Source organism: Anguilla rostrata, chromosome 9, assembly GCF_018555375.3.
Source record: "Anguilla rostrata isolate EN2019 chromosome 9, ASM1855537v3, whole genome shotgun sequence".
NCBI classification, from domain to species: Eukaryota; Metazoa; Chordata; class Actinopteri; order Anguilliformes; family Anguillidae; genus Anguilla; species Anguilla rostrata.
This window is the reverse complement of record NC_057941.1, coordinates 24,046,294-24,052,293: the sequence shown is the minus strand read 5'-3', so window position 1 is coordinate 24,052,293 and position 6,000 is coordinate 24,046,294. Positions and strand designations below refer to the sequence as shown.

Here is a 6,000-nt window from a genome sequence, read left to right as displayed (position 1 = left end):
TTTAGTAGGTTAGGGTTAGTTAGGGAACATGTAAAATAACTTAAAAATCGAAATAAATATTTCGGCCATTATTTAAATAACTTTATTATCCCATGCTATTTTCTTCAGAGACATGTGCGCAGGAATTTTTATGCAAAATAAAGCCATTGTGAATTCGGGCTGGTGAACTATCCGCTTGTATGCCGTTCAGGCTTCGAGAAACAGAAAAACAGGTGCAATTTGTTAACCTTATTGCTACATGTTTCGTAAGGACATCACAGGCAAATCTAGTCATTCGCAATGACGAATTCAATTCATTCGGCGCTGACCAAAGAGAGCGTATTGTGGTGTCACGCCGAAGATTAGCGGCAAACTGAAGCAGCTTCGTCCTCACTGAGGAAACTATCGAAATGTACAATGTGTTAACCAGGAAGCCAGGATCTCTCCTTGCGCGTGCCTGGGTGAGTAATGATTTATGGCCTTCTCGGCACAAATACATGATGCTATAACAATACAACCTCGATTGACTGCTGTAATGCTTGCAGAAGCTCTCTAAAAAAAAAATTCAGAAACTCCGATGGAGGTTTGGGAAACTCCGATGGAAAGTGGGAAACTATCATCCACACTTCATATTATAGTTATTTTGAGAATATGAGTAATAATTCAGTACATCAAAATGTTTAGGATGATTTGTGAATCGTGATGATTTTGCATTCTAACCTCGATGCTGAGGAGTTACTAAAATTTGTATTTTTTTGCATCACAAACCGGAGATTTGGCACCTGTGCAATCTTCTGCGTTTTTTGTACGGTCTATGGTTCCCAGTATCCATTGCATGAGATGCAAATCCGGAAGTCATACGATCGGCCTGCAATCTCGCCCATTAAAAATAGCGGCCTTCTGTCGTCCATCTATATACTGTCAATGGTGTAAACACCACCATATCTATGGTAAACACAGAGCCTTCCCTAATTGGGGAAGGATAAGATTCAGGACAGGAAGAGGAAACATAATGGTATGATATTTTACTGTCTGTCTGTCTTGAAAATTACTGAGGTTGAAAATGACCATATGCACACATGCGCGTTCTCTTGTTGCTTTTAATTCAATTTAAGGGCATATAAAGTAATTTATTGGATGCAATCCACTTACAGGTGCAATGGAGGACGGAATTTCCGCGTTTCATTTACTCCGTGATCGTCTCCGGAAATAGTAGGGTGTGAGGCAATCGAGATTTGTTATTTCTGCTTTGGCGGGGGTGGGGCGTCGCAGTCTCTTTAATTCCGCATGTGTCTTTAATTTAGTTGTTTTCAAATTAAAACGATTTATGGCAGTACAGCTACTTCTCTTCTGAGGTGTTCCAGATGTCCAAGGTCACGAAAACCTATCGTCTGTTGTTCGTCTCATTAGAACCGAAAGACATGTTCAACGCATTAGCTGATTTGAATTGCGCTTGCGCTTTGGCGTCGTGTCGCGTGCGGTCTGAAGGGTGAGTATGTAGGCCTACGCAAGGTTTTATACAGTCAGTCTATGATGTAGGCCTAGTTGTTGTGGCCTACATCATAGGCAAGGCAAGGTTGTGCACCATTCAAAATTGAATTGTAAATGCATCTTAAATTCAATTAATTGTTGAATTTGGATTTAATTTGAATTGAGGGAGCGTATAGAATGCAATTTTGCTATTCTGATTTGGATTAAAGGAAGTAGAATTAAAATCCAATTAAATTCATTTACATAGGTGTAGTTTAGAGAGACCACTTCTGATACATTTGACACCCTAACAGTAAATCCTATGTTAATTTTAGAACAGAAAGGCATGTTTTTATACCAGCTGATTTTTTTTATTTTTTAATTATGTTAAAAATGAGTAAGAACATGTGTTTGAGACAGACATTCTTTCATCAAATCTGTCATTCTAGAATATAGTAAAGCTATTTATTATTGTGATTACCTGGAATATGTTCTGATTAAAATACACACTGTACCATATGAATTAAATATAAAACAAATTTTTGTATGATCTCTTGAACATAAGAGGCTGAAACAGAATAATCTATTTAATCTAGTAGCCTAGGTACTAAAACTAAATTTAAAGTAATATTACTTGTGATTACACATGTCAGTAAATGGGAATCATTTCACAAATGCTGGTATTTAGGCATTTTGCCATGAATTATATGTCAGATGTAATGAAATTCTTTGTGTGACTGAGTGGAATTTCTGTGAATTGCAATGAATGAAATTCCACTTCCTGTCATTTCAATTCACATTCCAATCCAACATCCTGTGAGGTGTGACCAATTCAAGTCAAAGTCCAACTCATTAAGTGAATGGAAGCAAATTCTAAAATTCTGAATTTTACTTTGCCTTGATATGTACCAGATGAGCACAACATGGCAATGGCTAATGCAGCCTTCTTAGACTGGCTGTGATTTGTGTGTGTAGTGTTGTATGTTTGTACACACCGGTGAGCATATGTGTGTTTGGAGCAGTGGCACCCAAGTCACTGAGTACTTGTCTCTGTGTAAAGCCTGAGATCAGGCCTGAATTGTTGCTCACCCACTGAGCCATAGGCTACTCATTGGCAGTGGTTCCCATACAGAATCTGACTGTTGACATATTCTGCCTGCCTGCTAACGTGTGTGCCACTGCAGAGTGGAGACTGATTCCTGAGAACTTTGAGTCCCCACGTAACCTGTGAGACCCGGCTTAACTGATCATAGACTGCATCCCTGTGGATTGCCTGCCCTATTGTGCACAAGGGCTGTCTCTGTGAAAACTGTGTAAGAATCTTACTATAACCCAATATATCTAAACACAGACTCAATTGTATGTATGTATATGGCCAAGAAGCCCAACTCAGCAGTGTTATTGGAAAAGCTGGACTACAGTTTCCTCACTGAAAGTCTACAATTTCTGACAATATTTGAATTACCAGATGTGTCATACACCTTAACCCAATACAATTTACTCTAAACTGAGGAAAATAAAAAAAGTGTCATATCACTTTGTGGATGTGTATGGATACAAAATGATTTTGCTCTTATGTATAATTTTCTGCTGCAAATGAACACTTTGGTATGCCATAATTTGCCGCAAAAATGTATTGTCAGACTCGGTGTACAAATTGCTATGATCTGGATATTTTGGGAGGACAGCTGTTTAATCAAATCTCACATTGTTGTTGACTATGTTGTTACTGGGCCTATATGCTCTGATTTCTCCTGCTGGGTAAGAATTTGCTGTATCTTGATATGATGGCCTTGTGTGACACTCTGGATAAGTTTGTCTGTCAGATAAATTGATAAGTGACAGTACTCCATTCATTTATATAGCAGGTCATCTTTTAATAAAATATCCATGAAATGAGGCCATGTCTCACAATGAGAACAACTGTGGCTATGAAGTAATTTCATTGTTTTTTTGTTTTTTTCCCCGTTTTTGTTATTTTAGGCATTGTAATTTCAGACGATACATTTGCCTTATTGTTCTGAAAGTAGGTATCCTTTGTTATTTCTGAGAACAAAGTTGCAGGACCTCAGGTGCTGTGTGACTGGGATGGCTGGTATCCTGTGGTCTGTGCTGTCTGGCAGAGAGTGATGCATCAGAATGGAAGGTCTATGGGTGGTTCCAGGTTTGTTTGGCTCAGCTTGAGTCTAAAAAATAAGGGGGACCTTTCTTCACCTTTACCTCACTGCCTCAGCTGCATAACGCAAAGCATGCCAAACAAAAACCACACGGCCTCTCTCACTTCCGGCAGAATATAAAGAAAGCAGATCCGTCATAGTTAACATAGCAGTAATGTAATCAATTAATCGGTGTGCTGTATTATTCTGATTATATAAATCTAATCGTCGTTCCTTTTGGTAGATTACTGCACTTTTTACAGCAGTCCATACTTAATGTAGACAAAAACCTAGACCTTGCACTTACACTTGTGTTAGAAATGGCAATGAGGAATGAATTGATGCAAAAGTAAAAGAAAAAAAAAGAAGAAGAAGAAAGGGCAGGTTTTAGCGCAAGGCTCATTCAGGCAGAGATGCTCCAAAAAATTAGGATTTCCAAAAAATAATTCATTTCAGTGAAATCATGTTATGAAGTCATGTGTATTTTACATACTGGTCATGCACTACCTTACTCTACTCATATTCCTGCATATGCTGTATGCGTCGTGTACTGTAGATGGGCCAATAATGATGTTGACCTGACAGATTATTTAGCCTATATTACGTTGTCGCAATTCAACAAGAGTTCAGAATCCCCGAGTTATGGCTGTCTGTGCTGTTACTCGCTATAGGCTGTTACGATGCTGTGAAACAGTGGAGTCGATCAATCGACTGTGAAGGCTATGAGTTGAGATATGTCGGAGGGGGAAATAATTTACCCGTCAATCGCAAAGTATGTTCAGTACACAAATTAGTTGCCATCCATTACTTGCTGTCCGTGCAAGATGGGACAAATTTGGGGTTTTGAATTTTAATCTCGCGGCTGTCCTGTCCACAAGAGTCGGCTCAGGCTACTCTAAAATGCCCAGTGTTGATTCCACTGCTGGCCATAGTGAACTCATAAACTGTGGAACAGTTGATTTACAAATGGACATATTGTTGTTAACCTAACTTCACCACAACTGTGCTCCGCTACACCACGAATGATTTTTCCTGCAAATTGGCCATTCGTAATGTAATGTAATCGCAAACTCGCTATTAAGAAGCCTAGACAACGATATAAAAACGGTCACGGGATAATTGTTTTACATCTTGTATTGGCAGAGATTAATGGAATGGGGGGACGTGCATGCGTCTCCTTTTGCAAATGTCTTAAATGTTAGCTTTGAGCTTTAGAACTATGATTAGACCGGTTCTGAACTGGTCTTTGGAAGCCGATGCTATTGGTGCTCAGTTTGGCTGCCCAAGTATTGAGACCAGAACATTTTGTGGTGAATTTAGGTCAGGGTCATAAAAGTGCTCCCATTAACGCCCACCTCCTTTTAAAATATATTTTTGTTATGCACAAAGTAGTAGCATGTTTTTTATTAAGAATTCGAATCTTCCGTGAAAGAAGTCTCATTGGTATTTAAAGTGATGAGATTGGTCAAATATTTTTTAATTTGTGTAGACCTGTTACGTATTTGAATATTTATTTTGAAATACTGCGAAAGTTTCCGATTGCACAGATTATTACAGCCGAACGGTGTAAAATGAAACGCAGCAAACGGTGGATGCTTGGAATTAACCGTGCTCAATGAACCGAATCCCCAGTATTATCACAATTGTAATTACTGCTTGTTCCTCATCTGGTTTGTTCTGCTGTGTCCACTTTAAGTGATGCATGAGATGTCGCCATCGTTTTTTTTTTTTTTTTTTTTGTTTTTTTTTTTGGTAATGTAGGCTAATGATACAATAATGTAATTGTCGAGTTGTTTTGCGGCAATGAAACAGCGGATATGATTATAATTTAATATTTACAGTGAGATTGGCAATTCTTATGAAATAATGGTGGATTTGGTTTTCCAACTGCATTCAATTCACGATTTGAAATATTATATATAAAGAAAATGTTTTTCTTTATTCTTGTGGCACGTGCTTTTATACAGAGTTGTTTATTGTCTGTTGTTAAAGAGTTGCTCTCCCAAAAGCCATATTGTCATCTTCTTGTTAAATTGTTGACTTGCAATGATGGACTCTGCAACCATGTTGAAATTGCATGCCATATTTATTCATTTCTAAGTCATTACGTTCATCCTGTAGATCTCACAGACGTGACAGTTTTACCAAGAGAAACGGGGAAGCACAAGCTTTCCCTCTAGCGGTAGAACGCATGCATTACAGTTAAACCTCAATCAAGCCCAGAATTATAATCTAAATAAGTCATGAAGTCAGTATTTCCCACGAACCTCTGAAGGTCGTTGGCCTCAGGTGTTCCTCGTTTACCCGGTCCTAAGATATGACCCTATAAGTGCATTCAAATTACATTACCATATTACCAGTTCTAGTTTCCATCCAGATTAATAACAAAGAACAT

At 38.3% G+C, this 6,000-nt stretch overlaps 1 long non-coding RNA gene across 1 annotated transcript in view; it reads left to right on the top strand.

The window, feature by feature from the left end:
• The first annotated feature begins 205 nt into the window (after positions 1-205).
• The window catches only part of LOC135263311 (uncharacterized), a 28,917-nt gene continuing 23,122 nt past the window's right edge, over positions 206-6,000 (top strand). The window contains exon 1 of the long non-coding RNA XR_010332438.1: positions 206-440. This is a non-coding gene — a long non-coding RNA (uncharacterized LOC135263311). The remainder of the gene's footprint in view (positions 441-6,000) is intronic.